Source organism: Rhinopithecus bieti, unplaced genomic scaffold (assembly GCF_001698545.2).
Source record: "Rhinopithecus bieti isolate Rb0 unplaced genomic scaffold, ASM169854v2 scaffold_71542, whole genome shotgun sequence".
Classification (NCBI taxonomy): domain Eukaryota; kingdom Metazoa; phylum Chordata; class Mammalia; order Primates; family Cercopithecidae; genus Rhinopithecus; species Rhinopithecus bieti.
Window position 1 is genome coordinate 382127 of NW_016826746.1, and position 15860 is coordinate 397986.

General features: G+C 45.5%; 1 protein-coding gene across 1 annotated transcript in view; it reads right to left on the reverse strand.

Annotated features, from left to right (window-relative positions):
- Positions 1-936, reverse strand: part of CASP14 (caspase 14) — a 7632-nt gene extending 6696 nt beyond the window's left edge. Inside the window, exon 1 of the mRNA XM_017863561.1 lies at positions 771-936. The gene's annotated coding sequence lies outside the window, so the exon portion shown is untranslated. The remainder of the gene's footprint in view (positions 1-770) is intronic.
- Between the last annotated feature and the right edge of the window lie 14924 nt (positions 937-15860).

Here is a 15860-nt window from a genome sequence, read left to right on the forward strand (position 1 = left end):
CAAATATTTTCTGGGTATCTATTATGTGTTATGCACTTAGAATCCATTAAGTAAGACAGACATGCTCCCTGACCTTCTGTCCTTCTAGTCTGTGACAGAAATGAGTATTAAATATCTCTCTCTCTCTCTCACACACACACACAGAGCAAGTGCTGTGATGAAAGAGGAACCAAAGATTGTGAGGGAGGAAGTGGAAGAAGCATAGCCTTGGAGCCAGACAAATCAGAACCAAATCCTGCCTCAGTCCCTTCCCAGCTGTGTGCCCTTCGGCATCTCTCTCTGAGACTCGATTTTCCCATCCGCAAAGGACCTGGGGAGAGCTCTAGGTGCGTAACAGCAATGGCAACCCAGGTAAATTTTATGATCCCTCTTGACCTCCTGGAACTTTCCTCTTCTTTCCCTGTACTCTCACAGCTCTGCTCGTTCCTACTTGAATTACAGCAGTGTGTTTGGTTCTTACTCTCATGGCTGAACTGGCAGCTCAGTTTTCAGGACTGAAAGCCCGACTTCATTATCTGTGTCTCCATCACAGCTAAACAGTGTGATGGGGAGCTCAGAGTTGGTATTGGAGAGAATTTGCTGAGTAAACAAAGAAGAAAGAAATGAACAGATGAAAGAGTGGATGGATGGAAATTTCTTCCGTTCTGCCAAAACTGGCCAGAGTGTTAATTCATGAAGGGAGAGGGAGCATGTGTGTGTATGTGTGAGAGAAAGAGAGAGAGAGAGAGCGCGCGCGCGAGAGAGAGGCTAATATCCACCAAATCACTTACCGACTCTAGAGGCAGCTGTTCCTCAAGGCCAAGTTCAAGCTTGCTACTCTGCTAGTTGCCAGTACAGAGCTGGGCACCGAGGAGGAGTCAGGCCCACGTGCCGATCTTGGAGAAGGGGTTGACAGTGTGGAATCTCCCGGGGTTTCTCCTGAGAGGCCTGGTCTATGAATTGGGTGGCACAATCATCTGGCCCTTTATTGCCAGTGAGTTTTCTATCACTCAAGGAACCTCAGGGCACACCCTTGGCACAGCTGTGGTGTGGAAATGGAGCCAATGCCAAAGGGATGAGTGATCACAAGGCTGAGTGGACTCCCTCTGGCAAAGGTGGCCTAGGCGGAGCGTCTAAATTATCCAGAGGTCTGTGCCAGCCCAACCGCAACCTCTCCCAACCCCCATCTCATAGCCAGCTCATCTGGTTATTATCATCATCACTGTGCCTAGTTTGTTCATCTCACCTTCCACTGTGTAGTTAACACCGACTTCACTTACTTATTATCTTATCGAGTCTTCAAGAGTCTGGAGAGATCAGTATTGTTGCTCCCATTTTGCACATGGGGAAACTGAGGCTCATAGAGGTGAAATGACTGCCCAAAGATCAGCATTTGGCACAGTTAGCATTCAAACCTATAAGGGGTGAGGTGTGGTGGCTCACGTCTGTAGTCCCAGCGCTTTGGGAGGCCAAGTCAAGAGGATCGCTTGAAGTGAGGGGTTTGAGACCAGCCAGGGCATAGTGAGACCCTGTCACTAAAAAAAATAAAAAATAAGAAGATGGCATACACCTATAGTCCTAGCTACTCAGGAGGCTGAGGTAGGAGGCTGGCTTGAACCTAGGAGTTTGAGGCTGCAGCGAGCTAAGATTGTGCCTCTGCACTCCAGCCTCAGTGACAGAGCGAGACTCTATCTTAAATGTAAAAACAAACAATCCCTAAAAGGTTCTTGCCCAGTTACCTTAACTGATGCATCACGTTGATTCCTCTTTTCCTTCTCCTCTATTATTTTTCAGTCATTTTATTTAATTTTATTTTACTTATGTTAACAGTGAAACCAAAGGCGAACCTGATTAAGCCCACCAAACTTAATCTACCTTGCTTTTAATTGCTTACTTGCTTTTAATTGCTTACTTTTAATTGCTTACTTGTAGTTGATCTTAAAAGCGCAAGTCACGTAGCCAAATAATGCATAACTAAACTCCCACTAGCTTCCTTACAGATAACACCTCTGACCGTGGGTCACTATAGTAATGGGTGCTTAAAAAGTTATTTTTCAGGAACTAGGTAGGAGGCAGCTCTTGTTTATTAGTTTAAGCCAGTGGAGATCACTGACCCTTCATCTGGACCTATGTGGGTAGCTGACATCAGAGGGCTGTAAACTCCACCCTCAGATCATGCTAAATGCTATTTTCTGCACAAATGTCCTGTCTAAAGCCATGTGGCTCAACCATGCTTGCTCAGAAATCCTGATTACGTCACCTTCTCTACCTGCCAGCCACCTTTCTCCGTACTTTAGACCATCTTCTTTTCTATTCCATAAGTACCCTCAAACCCTATTTTCGGGGAGGAGAATTTGAGACCTGTTTTCCCACCTCCTCACTTAATTGCCTCATGAATGAACTCTTTCTCTTCTGCACAATCTGTCATTACAGTGATTGGCTTGCTACACAGAGGCAGAACAAACTTAGTTCAATAGCAACAGCTTAAATGAATATAATTTACGTATTATACAATTCACCCACCTAAAGTGTCCAATCCAATGGGTTTTAGTATATTCACAGTGATGCAACCATTGCCACAGTTCATTTTGGAACGTTTTTTCTTTTTTTGGAGACAAGATCTTGATCTGTCACCCAGGCTGGAGTGCAGTGGAGCAATCACAGCTCACTGCAGCTTAAAACTCCTGGCCTCATGTGATCCTCCTGCCTCAGCCTCCTGGGCAGCTGGGACTACAAGTGTGCACCACCATGCCTGGTTAGTTTTTTCCTTAAGATTTTTTGTAGAGACAAAGCCTTGCTATGTTGCCTAGGCTGGTCTCGAACTTCTGGCCTCAAGGGATCCTTCCCACTTGGCCTCCCAAAGTGTGAGATTACAGGTGTGAGCCACCACACGTGGCTCATTTTAGAACATTTTTATCACCCCCCCCAAAAGAATCCCAGTACCCTTTAGCTGCTATCACTCCCAATCTCTCCATACATCCTAGCCTTAGGCAACCACTAGCTGACTTTCTATCTCTGTAGGTTTCCCTGTTCTGGATATTTCACAGAAATAGAATCATGCACTATGTGATTTTTGTGTCCGGCTTCTTTCATTCAGCATGATGATGTTTTCAAGAACAGTATTGGGGAGATGTTGGTTTGTTGTCTCCTCTTTGATTTTGTTTTGGTTTTTAGAGAGCCAAGTATTAGATATCTTTCAGCAAACCATTGCAGACACTCCCATTCCAATTCCTTCCCTTAAGATCCAACCTTCTTAGCTGACCAGACCCTATAAAGTAATGAGATTTCAAGGAGGAGGAAGTTAGCATCCACATTGTAGCACATATTAGTACTCCATTCCTTTTTCTGGCTGAGTAATAGTCCACTGTACAGATATACCTCATTTTGTTTATATATTCATCCGTGGAGGGACGTTTGAATTGTTTTAGGCTTTTGGCTCTTTGAAGGATGCTATTGTACATATTTATGCACAAGTTTTTGTGTGGATTTTTTTTTTTTGAGATAGTGTCTCACTAAGTTGCCCAGGCTGGAGTGCAATGACATGATCTCGACTCACTGCAACCTTTGCTTCCCAGACTCAAGCAATTCTCCAGCCTCAGCCTCCCCAGTAGCTGGGACTACAGGCGTGCACCACCATGCCTGGCTAATTTTTTGTGTGTGTTTTGTAGAAACGGGGTTTTGCCATGTTGCCCAGGCTGGTCTTAAACTCCTGAGCTCAAAACGATCCACCTGCCTGGGCCTCCCAAAGTGCTGGGATTACAGGCGTGAGCCACCATGCTTAGCCTGATGCAGGTTTTAATTCCATTCCTAGTAGTGCAATTTTCAAGCAATACAGAATTTTTTTTTTTTTTTTTTTTTAAGCAAAACTGACCCATTCTCATCCCTCCAGTTCTTCCCTTTGCTTCCAGGTAACCCAGGCACAAGCCTGAGCAATTTCCCTTCAGTTGCTATTTCCTCATTGACTTAGACACATTCACAGTGTTAGTTACATAGGTGGTTTCATTCTACAAAATTGTCCTGTTACTTGCCTGGTTCACCGAATTATATGTCTGGGTCATCTTTCCATGTTAGCACACATGGAACAAACTCAATTTTTTGTGTTCTTTAAACAACTATTGAGAATAACCTGTGTGAAGAAAAGTGCATGACTCTTTTTTTTTTGAAATGGAGTCTCACTCTGTCACCCAGGCTAGAGTGCAGTGGCGTGATCTTGGCTCACTGCAACCTCCACCTCCCTGTTTCAAGCAATTCTCCTGCTTCAGCCTCCTGAGTAGCTGGGATTACAGGCACGCACCACCACACCTGGCTAATTTTTGTATTTTTAGTAGAGACGGGGTTTCACCATGTTGGTCAGGCCAGTCTCAAACTCCTGACCTCGTGATCCGTCACCCTCGGCCATGAGCCACCGCACCCGTCCTAGTGCACAACTTTTAAATGTGCAGCTTGATAATTTTTTTCAAAGTGAACATACCCACGTGACTGACAATTCAACGGAGCCATTGAATCAATTCTGCAATGGCATAAAAAGTACACACTTTTCACTAAAAGAGAAACAAAACCCAGGGAAACACCAAATCAAACTGGACATAACATGTCCTTACTTCATGACAAAATTTGAGCTAAAGCATGCTTTTGCTGTCTTCCTCCTCCTTGAAATCTCATTGTTTCACAGAGTCTGGTCAGTTAAGAAGGTTGAATCTTAGGAGAATCAATCGGGACTCGAAGTGTTTGCAATGATGTGTTGGAAGATGCCTGACACTTGGCTCTCTAAAAACAAGACAGAATGAAGCCAAAAAAACACAACAAACCAACATCCCCCAACACTATGCAGCCATAAAAAGAATGAAATCCTGTCATTTGTGGTAACATGGATGGAGCTGGAGGACATTATGTTAGGTGAAATAAGCTATCAACAGAAAGTTAAACAGCACGTGTTCTCATTCGTATGTGGAAGCCAAGAAAAGTAAGTTGATTTTGTGAAAGGAAAAAGTGGAACAGAGGATGTTAAAGGCTGGGAAAGGTAGGGGGAAGAGAGGATAGGGAGAGATTTGTTAAAGGATAGAGAATCACAGCTAGTGCTGTTCACAACAGCAAAAACATGGAATCAACCTAGGTGCCCATCAACAGTGGATTGGATAAAGAAACGTGTTATGTGTATACACCATGGAATACTATCAGCCATAGAAAATAAAATCATGGCCAGGTGCATGGCTCACGCCTGTAATCCCAGAAATTTGGGAGGCCAAGGTGGGCGGATCCCCTGAGGTCAGGAGTTTGACAGCCTGGCCAACATGGTAAAACCCCAGCTCTACTGAAAATACAACAATTAGCTGGGCGTGGTGGTGCATGCCTGTAATTCCAGCTACTGGGGAGACTGAGGCAGGAGAATTGCTTGAACCCTGGAGGTGGAGGTTACAGTGAGGTGAGACCATGCCACTGCACTCCAGCCTGGGTGACAGAGCAATACTCTGCCTTAAAAAAGAAAAGAAAAGAAAACAACAAAATCATGCCTTTTGCAGCACCGTGGATGCAGCTGGAGGCCATTATCCTAAGCAAATTAATGCAGGAACAGAAAAGCAAATACCACATGTTTTCTCTTATAAGTGAGAGTGAAACATTGACTACTCACGGAAATAAAGATGCAAACAATAGACACTGGTGACTACTAGAGGGAGGGGGGAAGGAAAGGGGGTGAGGGTTGAAAAACTACCTACTGTGTCCTATGCTCACTACTTGAGTGATGGGATCATTCATACAGCAAACCTCAGCATCATGTAGTACAGCCCCTGATATGGTATGGCTCTGTGTCCCTACTCAAATCTCATCTTGAATTGTAATCCGAATTGTAATCCCTAGGTACTGGGGGAGGGACCTCGTGGGAGGTGATTGGATCATGGGGGCAGTTGTCCCATGCTGTTCTCGTGATAGTGAGTAAGTCATTATGAAATCTAATGGTTATTTTTTTTTTTTTTTTTCTGAGATGGAGTCTTGCTCTGTCGCCCAGGCTGGAGTACAGTGGCACAATCTCAGCTCACTGCAAGCTCCACCTCCCAGGTTCACACCATTCTCCTGCCTCAGCCTCCCGAGTAGTTGGGACCACAGGCGTCTGCCACCACACTCGGCTAATTGTTTGTATTTTTTTAGTAGAGATGGGATTTCACCATGTTAGCCAGGATGGTCTTGATCTCCTGACCTCGTGGTCAGCCCACCTTGGCCTCCCAAAGTGCTGGGATTACAGACATGAGTCACCGTGCCCGGCCAAAATCTGATGGTTTGATAAGGGGCTTTTCCCACTTTGCTCTGCACTTCTCTCTCCTGCTACCATGTAAGACGTGCTTCTTCCCCTTCTGCTATGATTGTAAGTTTCCTGAGGCCTCCCCAGCCATGCAGAACTGTGAGTCAATTAAACCTCTTTCCTTTATAAGTTACCCAATCTTGGGTATTTCTTTATAGAGTGTAAAAATGAACTAATAAACGCATGTAACAAATATGCACATGTACCACTGAATTTAAAATAAAAATTGAAAAAAAAGAGATAAAGGTAACTTCAAAATGGTCGAAACATTTTATGGTGTTTTTACTTGCCTTTGTCCCCCACCCTACCTCCCTGCCAAAAAATACAGCTAGTTAGGAAGAATAAGTTCTAGTGTCCTATAGCACTGTGGGGTAACTATAGTAAACAATAGTATATTACACAGTTTCAAACAGCTAGAAGGAGGATATTGTATGCTCCCAACACAAAGAATGATAAGTGTTTGAGATGATCAACACGTCAGTTACCCTGATCTGATTACTGTATGTCATATGCCTCAAAACATCACTATGTACTCCATGAATGTGTACAATTATTATGTGTCAATTAAAACATAAAGAGGATGGCAGGGCGTGGTGGCTCACATTTGTAATCCCAGCACTTTGGGAGGCCGAGGCGGGCGGATCATTGGAGGTCAGGAGTCCGACACCAGCCTGACCAACATGGTGAAACCCTGTCTCTACTAAAAATTCAGAAATGTGCCATGTGTGGGGGTGGGCATCTGTAATCCCAGCTACTCGGGAGGCTGAGGCAGGAGAATTGCTTGAACCTGGGAGGCAGAGGTTGCAGTGAGCCGAGATTGCACCACTGCACTCCAGCCTGGGTGACGAAAGCAAAACTCCGTTCAAAAAAAAAAAAAAAAAGTAAAACAAAAAAACCTCCCAAACAATAAAAAGCTAAAAATGTCCTCATTTGTAATGTTTGCCAATTTCCATGGTGTATATACTCTTGCTGTAGCTGATTTCAGGTTACAAACATGGCATCACTGAACGCAGAGTTGGGAAGAACTAGCCTTGGATTAGCCCAGGATTGAAAGGGCATTTCTGAGGCAGCCCCTGCCCCTGTGTGGAGACAAGTGGGTTTAGACTACCCAGTTCTTGGGTTGAAGGCTGTGCTTGAGTGTTTCATTTGGAACCAGGCACACAGTGAGAGCCCAAGAAGGAAGAACTGGGTGAGTGAGTGTACTGGGATGTCCAGTTGTCTCCTAAAATGGAGGTTGGCAGAGATGGTTCCTTATGAATTTCACCTCAGTCCAGTGATGATGAAATGTCAGGAAATCCTGGCTCCTCTGATGAGACACATATTTACACAGTATCAGTATGTGAGAGAATGCGTCACCATGGGCTGGAGTACCTGTGAGTTAACTAAGTTATTAAATTTATTAATTATATTCATCAGAGTTATCTGGCAACTGGCTGGTCCAAGAAGGGCAACCTGGTGTAAGGACTCCGTGGAGGAATGCATGCCTCCACGCATACATTGACTCCCAAAGTGTTTACAGGGTTACGAGTTGGCTTCACAGAGGAGGTATATGTCACCTGAGACTTGAGGAATGAGTAGGTGCTTTTCTGGTGGGCATATGGGAGAGGTGGCCAATGCAGAGGGGTCCCAACATGGGGAAATAGCAGAGGTGGATGAGTGAGTTTGATGGATGCAAGGCACCATGTCTGCCTCAGTGTGGCCAGAGAATAAAGTGTAAGAGACAGTGGTGGTGAGAGTTAGTCCAAGTGGTGAGAGATGAGTTCAGGTGATGGGAGATGAGTGTAGGTGGTGAGAGGTGAATCTAGGTGTTGAGAGGTTAGTCCAGGTGAAAGGTGAGTCCAGATGGTGAGATATGAGTCCAGGGGGTGAGAGGTGAGTCTAGGTGGTGAGACTTAGTCCAGGTAGTGAGAGATGAGTTCAGGTGGTGAGAGGTGAGTCCAGGTTGTGAGAAGTGAGTCCAGGTGGTGAGAGGTGAGTCCAGGTGGTGACAGATGAGTCCAGGTGGTGAGAGGTAAGTCCAATTGGTGAGAGGTGAGTCCGGGTGGATGAGTCCAGGTAGTGAGAGATGAGTTCAGGTGGTGAGAGGTGAGTCCAGGTGGTGAGAGATGAGTCCCGTTGAGAGGTGAGTCCAGGTGGTGAGAGATGAGTCCGGTTGAGAAGTGAGTCTAGTTGGTGAGAGGTGAGTCCAGGTGGGTGAGTCCAGGTGGTGAGAGATGAGTCCAGGTGGTGAGAGGTGAGTTCTGGTGGTGAGAGGTGAGTTCTGGTGGTGAGAGATGAGTCCAGTTGGTGAGATGTGAGTTCTGGTGGTGAGAGATGAGTCCAGTTGGTGAGAGGTGAGTCCGGGTGGATGAGTCCAGGTAGTGAGAGATGAGTTCAGGTGATGAGAGGTGAGTCCAGGTGATGAGAGGTGAGTCCAGGTGGTGAGAGATGAGTCCCGTTGAGAGGTGAGTCCAGGTGGTGAGAGATGAGTCCGGTTGAGAGGTGAGTCCAGTTGGTGAGAGGTGAGTCTAGTTGGTGAGAGGTGAGTCCAGGTGGGTGAGTCCAGGTGGTGAGAGATGAGTCCAGGTGGTGAGAGGTGAGTTCTGGTGGTGAGAGATGAGTCCAGTTGGTGAGATGTGAGTTCTGGTGGTGAGAGATGAGTCCAGTTGGTGAGAGGTGAGTCCGGGTGGATGAGTCCAGGTAGTGAGAGATGAGTTCAGGTGATGAGAGGTGAGTCCAGGTGATGAGAGGTGAGTCCAGGTGGTGAGAGATGAGTCCCGTTGAGAGGTGAGTCCAGGTGGTGAGAGATGAGTCCGGTTGAGAGGTGAGTCCAGTTGGTGAGAGGTGAGTCCAGGTGGGTGAGTCCAGGTGGTGAGAGATGAGTCCAGGTGGTGAGAGGTGAGTCCAGGTGGTGAGAGATGAGTCCGGTTGAGAGGTGAGTCCAGTTGGTGAGAGGTGAATCTAGTTGGTGAGAGGTGAGTCCAGGTGGGTGAGTCCAGGTGGTGAGAGATGAGTCCAGGTGGTGAGAGGTGAGTTCTGGTGGTGAGAGGTGAGTTCTGGTGGTGAGAGATGAGTCCAGTTGGTGAGATGTGAGTTCTGGTGGTGAGAGATGAGTCCAGTTGGTGAGAGGTGAGTCCGGGTGGATGAGTCCAGGTAGTGAGAGATGAGTTCAGGTGATGAGAGGTGAGTCCAGGTGATGAGAGGTGAGTCCAGGTGGTGAGAGATGAGTCCCGTTGAGAGGTGAGTCCAGGTGGTGAGAGATGAGTCCGGTTGAGAGGTGAGTCCAGTTGGTGAGAGGTGAGTCCAGGTGGGTGAGTCCAGGTGGTGAGAGATGAGTCCAGGTGGTGAGAGGTGAGTCCAGGTGGTGAGAGATGAGTCCGGTTGAGAGGTGAGTCCAGTTGGTGAGAGGTGAATCTAGTTGGTGAGAGGTGAGTCCAGGTGGGTGAGTCCAGGTGGTGAGAGATGAGTCCAGGTGGTGAGAGGTGAGTTCTGGTGGTGAGAGGTGAGTTCTGGTGGTGAGAGATGAGTCCAGTTGGTGAGATGTGAGTTCTGGTGGTGAGAGATGAGTCCAGTTGGTGAGAGGTGAGTCCGGGTGGATGAGTCCAGGTAGTGAGAGATGAGTTCAGGTGATGAGAGGTGAGTCCAGGTGATGAGAGGTGAGTCCAGGTGGTGAGAGATGAGTCCCGTTGAGAGGTGAGTCCAGGTGGTGAGAGATGAGTCCGGTTGAGAGGTGAGTCCAGTTGGTGAGAGGTGAGTCCAGGTGGGTGAGTCCAGGTGGTGAGAGATGAGTCCAGGTGGTGAGAGGTGAGTCCAGGTGGTGATAGGTGAGTCCAGGTGGTGAGAGATGAGTCCAGGTGGTGAGAGGTGAGTCCAGGTGGTGAGATGTGAGTTCTGGTGGTGAGAGAGGGAGCCCAGCTGATGAGAAGTGAGTCCAGGTAGGTGAGTCCAGGCAGTGAGACCTGGGTTCTAGTGGTGAGAGGTGAGCCCAGTGATGAGAGTCCCTTTGTTGAGAGATGAGTCCTGGTGATGGGAAGTGAGTCCAAATGGTGAGAAGTGATTCCAGGAAAGGGTGAGATAATGAAGGGGCTTGAAGTCACTCTAAGGGAGCCTGAATTTGGTTGGGTTGTAGGGTGACCAACCATCCTGGATTGCCCAGATCTGCAGAGTTTTCTGGCCTGTGGCGGTTTCACTGCTAAGAAGCCAGGGAAGTCCTAGGCAAAGTGAATAAGTTGGTCCCTGATCCAAATAGGCAATGAGGAGCCACTGAGGAATTCAGAGCTGGAGAGTGACACAAGGACTCTTGTTGTTAAACGATTAATCAGATCTCAAGTTAAACAAAGTTTCTGCAGGAAGCTACTGCTAAACACTTCATGGACCAGGTGGTTCCCAATTCTCATGGCTGCCTGCACTTCTCCTGGGCAGTCATGTTGCTCTTATAAAGCTCTTTTGATATTTTCTTTCTCCCAAAGACAGTCAGCCAGTGAGTGTGAGCCATGCATGTTGTGTTTACGCAGCACCCAGCATGACCCATGGAAAATGTTCGGTCAATGTGCATTGAGAGCAAAGGCCTGAAGTTGTCAGAACTGGTGCTTCTGCTCCTTCGCTCTACAGATATAAACTGGAAATAATACCACGTTCTTCCTTATGAATGCAGTATGAGCCAGGAGTGGTGTAGTCCCAACTACTTGGGAGGCTGAGGTGGGAGGATTGCTTGAAGCCAGGAGTTTGAGGCTGCAATGAGCTGTGATTGCACCACTGCACTCCAGCCTGGGCAACAGAACAAGATCCTGTTTCTCAAAAAAAAAAAAAAAAAAAAAAAAAAATATGAAATTTTGTATGCTTTGATCAGATCAATATCTCCCTATTACCTGTCCCAGCCCCTGGCAACCACCATTCTACCTCTCGACTTTTATGAGTCGGACTTTTTTAGATCTCATATATAAGTGAGATGATGCAGTGTTTGTTTTTCTGTATCTGGATTATTTCACTTACCATAATGTTCTCAAATTTCATCCAGGTGGCAAATGACAGAATTTCCTCCTTTTAAAGGCTGAATAGTATTTGACCTGTAATCCCAGCTATTCCAGTGTGGGTGACAGGCTGGATTTTTTTTTTTTTGTATTTTATATTTTAGTAGAGATGGGGTTATTTTGTGGCTAATTTTGTATTTTAGTAGAGACGGGGTTTCACCATGGTTGCCAGACTGGTCATAAACTCCTGGCCTCAGGCGATCCACCTGCCTCAGCCTTATTTTTTAATTTTTTACTAGAGGCAGAGGTCTTGCTATGTTGTTTTTATTTTTAATTGACACATAATAATTGTATATATTTATGGAGTACAGTGATATTTTGATGCATATAAACAATGTACAGTGATCAAATCAGGGTGATTAGAGTGTCCGTCATCTCAAACGTATCATTTCTTTGTGTTGAGGACATTCAAAATCTTCTCCTTTAGCCATTTGAAAATATACAATAAATTATTGTTAATTGTAATCACCCCACAGTGCTTTAGAACAGTAGAACTTATATGTTTTTGAGATCTAAGATTTGTGCAGCATGGTGACTATAGTTAATAATATTTTACATTTCAAAATTGCTAAAAGAGTAGATTTTCTTTTTTCTTTTTTTTTGAGACAGGGTTTGTCTTGTCACCCAGGCTGGAGTACAATGGCATGATCTTGGCTCACTGCAACCTCCATCTCTTGGGTACAAGTGATTCTCCTGCCTCAGTTTCCTAAGTAGCTGGGATTACATGTGCCCACCACCACGCCTGGCTATATTTTTTCAATTTTTAAATATTAAATTTTTTTGGTGATATCTAGACTTCAAAAAAGAGTGGATTCTAAATATTCTTATTAGAGAAAAAATAAGCAGGAGAGGTGATGTGTTTACTAGCTTGATTTATTCATTCCACAATATAGACATATGTGAAAACACCACATTGTACCTCATAAATATATACAATTATTATTTGTCAATTAAAATGAAATAAAATACTATTATTCATTAAAATAAAAGTACTGTTATTCATTCAAAAAGCAGCAATGGGCCGGGCACAGTGGCTCACGCCTGTAATCCCAGCACTTTGGGAGGCTGAGGCGGGTGGATCACGAGGTCAGGAGTTTGAGACCAGCCTGGTCAATATGGTGAAACCACTTCTCTACTAAAAATACAAAAATTAGCCAGGCATGGTGGCGCGCACCTGTAGTCCCAGCTACTCCGGAGGCTGGGGCAGAAGAATCCCTTGAACCCGGGAGGTGGAGGTTGCAGTGAGCCGAGATAGTGCCTTTGCACTCCAGCCTGGGCGACAGAACGAGACTCCGTCTCAAACAAAAAACAAACAACAACAACAAGAAAAATCCCAAGAAACAAAAAAAGACAAAAACAAAACAAAAAACCAGCAATGGTGTCTTAAGCCTGAAAGTCAATGTGGGTGAGGGCTCCCCGTCTCCAAGCAGCCCAGATCTCTTGGGTGGTTTTGCAGAAGAGCGAGTGCATATGTTTCACTGAACACTCTCATGCTTCCTGGGCTCATCAAAGAATGGCCATGTATTTAACTTGTTCACGCTCGCCCCCTGGGCACATCCATGAATTCACCTTTGTAGCCACAGCGCTGTTTCTCTGCCTGGAGTCCGTATTTGCATCTATGTCACCAGCCCATGCTTCTCTCTGAATCTCAGGTCCTGACCTCCGGGCCCCCCTTTACTTTTGTTGGGAGTTACAGAAGTGAGAGCTCATCACAGTGATGAAAGGAGGCGGTGTTGCTCAAAGATCTTTGGCAACTTTTCATCATTCTGGCCTTCCTTGGGGGGTAAACAATTCATGGGCCAGCGACAAGATGAGACAGCATCTTGTCAGGCAGGATTTTGTTCTCCACAATCTGGGAAGACATCCAAGCACCCCAGGTGTTCCTTCCCTCCCTGAAAGTATGAAAGTTTTGCAAGGCATTGAGCTTGTGATGCAATGGGGACCCCAGCTGTGCTGCTGTAATTTCTCAAGCAATCTCCAAGAGAATCCTTGATTTTTTTTTACTTCATCTCATTTTTTATGTTCCTTCTGGGTGTCTATTGCCATGTGCATTCTCAATTAAAAAATTCAAACACGTTTAGTAGTAGCAGTCACACCAGCAGTAGTAGCTGTTGTTGTAGTAGGATGAAAATCTTGATTGCCTTTGCAACTATTCTTGCAACTCAGCCCTGTGAAGAAGGGGGATTGATTTATCATCAAGGCAAGGAATGCATATCACGCATGTCACTTTTCAAAACAAAATTTATATAAAATATACATGGAAGCTGTCAATCACACAGAACACCTATATTTCGGGTGCGATAGGTATTCTTTTACTGACCTTCACTTATCTGAGTCACAGGATTGAGGGATACTCTTCATTCACTTAGAGCATTTTTTTTTCTTTTTCATAGACAAGGGATCTTGCTGTGCTGCCCAGGCTGGTCTCAAACTCCTGGGCTTAAGCGATCCTCCCACCTCGGCCTTTCAAAGAGAGCTGGGATTACAAGAGTGAGGACTTAGAGCGTTTTAAGCATAGAAATGCGAATCCCAACAACAACTGTGCAACTGCGTGGAGAAAACTGAGGTTTAAGAACAGTTACATAACTTGGCTCCCAAGTGTTGCAGCTGGGCTCTGACGGCAGCTCTCTGGAACTCCCAAGTCTTCTTATTTCCCGTCCTTTATGGCCCAAGGATGGGTTCCATGAAAAAGAAATGAAGGAAATGCTTGGCTACTCTCTCTGTCCATCCTGAGAAGCTCACATGAGTTTGGCAGAATAAATGAGTTAGAGCTGCTCTGGGGGAACTGAAGCAGGTTTGATAACAAAGGCAGTTCTGTCTCTCTCACCTTAACCTGCATGGCTGCACATCTGCATTCTCTGATGTGGTGCATATTTTGACCATTTGTGTTGCTTCTATCCCTACCAAGTTGCTGTAGATTGTGTGTGTGTGTGTATGGTGTGAGGGGTGCAGGTGAAAGAGATGCAAATTCAAGTGAGGCATTTTCATTCTGTAGCAAGCAGATAATTGAATGGAAGGCACAACAGCACGATGATAAAAATGTATCCTTTGAAATCAGGCTTTCTGGGCTGGATTCGTGACCCTAGTGACTCGAATTCCGGGTTATGTAACCTTTTGATGGCTGAGTTTCCTTACCTGTAAAGAAGCGGTAGTAATAACCACATTACTGGAGTGTGGTGAGGGGTTAATATATCTAAAACACTTGGAAGAGTTTCTGTCATCTAGGAAGTATTCTGTTTTACTCCCCAAATACTTATTGACTTCATCCTTTTCTCTCCAACATGCCTTCCTGTGCCCTAGTTGAGATGTCCAATATCTGTGACCTGGGGAGCAGATGTAGACTCCTAATAAATCCCTACTAGCTGGTTGTGTGACCTGGAAAGGCCCCTGCCACACCCCAGGACAACCACCTCTTTAGTGTCCACAAGGAAGTTGTCTCTGGTTAGCCGGCTGGTGTTTTGGAAGCTGTGTGGTGTGTGCGTTGCAGGTCTTTTCCATGATGAAGGTGGAGGAAAGGAGGTGGCCATAACCGATACTATCCATGAGCTGGGCCAAGTCCTCAGGGAGGACCTGGTTCACACCCCATGGGATGAGATGACCTAACAGCAATTAATGATGCCTGTAATCACTGAGGTGTTAAATGAGGCAGGAGATGAAGATAGAGGAATAATTATCGTGTATTAGTACCATGAACAAGCAGAAATGGCAACGGTGGTTACTCTTGCAATGAAGAGTCACAAGCATGTTTCTGTGTTCAAGAAAGGGGTGAGGAAAGAGATAGGAAGAAGAGAGAATCCCAGCAAGTATGTGAAAGGGTGCTTGGGTAGAAGATGATAGCTAGAAGAGGAACTTCAGCAGAATTGCCTGTGCCAGGCGCTTTCTACACAGAACGATGAAATGAAAGTCCACTGTTGTCAACAACGTATCAACTGACGGGATATTGTGAATCTAAGGGAATCTATTGATAAGATGTAGAGGCCTTTCTAGAAAGAACCTGAAAGGCCAGAAGTGGAAAATGTCTATGTGAAATCAGATTCCCCAAAGACTGACCTCAAGAAAGTCACCTCCTCTCCTTCCCTCCCTCTCTCCCTCCCTCTCCCCGTTCCTCCCTTCCTTCCTCCCTCCCTTCTTTCCTTCCTTTTTTCCTTCTCTCTTCCTTTCTCCTCTTCCTCTTTCCTTCCTTCTCTCCCTCCCTTTATCCTTTCTTCCTTTTTTCGTTCTTCCCTTTTCTCTTCTTTCCGTCCTTCTTCCTCTCCTTTCCTTCCCTGCCTCCTTCTTCTTCCCTTCCTGCCTCCTCCCTCCCTTTCTTCCTTCCTTTTTTCCTTTCTCCTCTCCTTCCTTCCTTCTTTCCTTCTCTTTTCCCTCCTTCCTTCCCTCCCTCCCTCATTCCTTGCTTTCTTTCTTCCCTCCTCTCTTCCTCTCTTTTCTTTTCCCTCCTTTTCCCTCCTTTCCTTTCTTTCTTTTGTTCTCTCTCTCTCCTTCCTTCCTTCCTTCCTTCCTTCCTTCCTTCCTTCCTTCTTTCTTTCTTTCTTTCTTTCTTTCTTTCTTTCTTTCTTTCTTTCTTTCTTTCTTTCTTT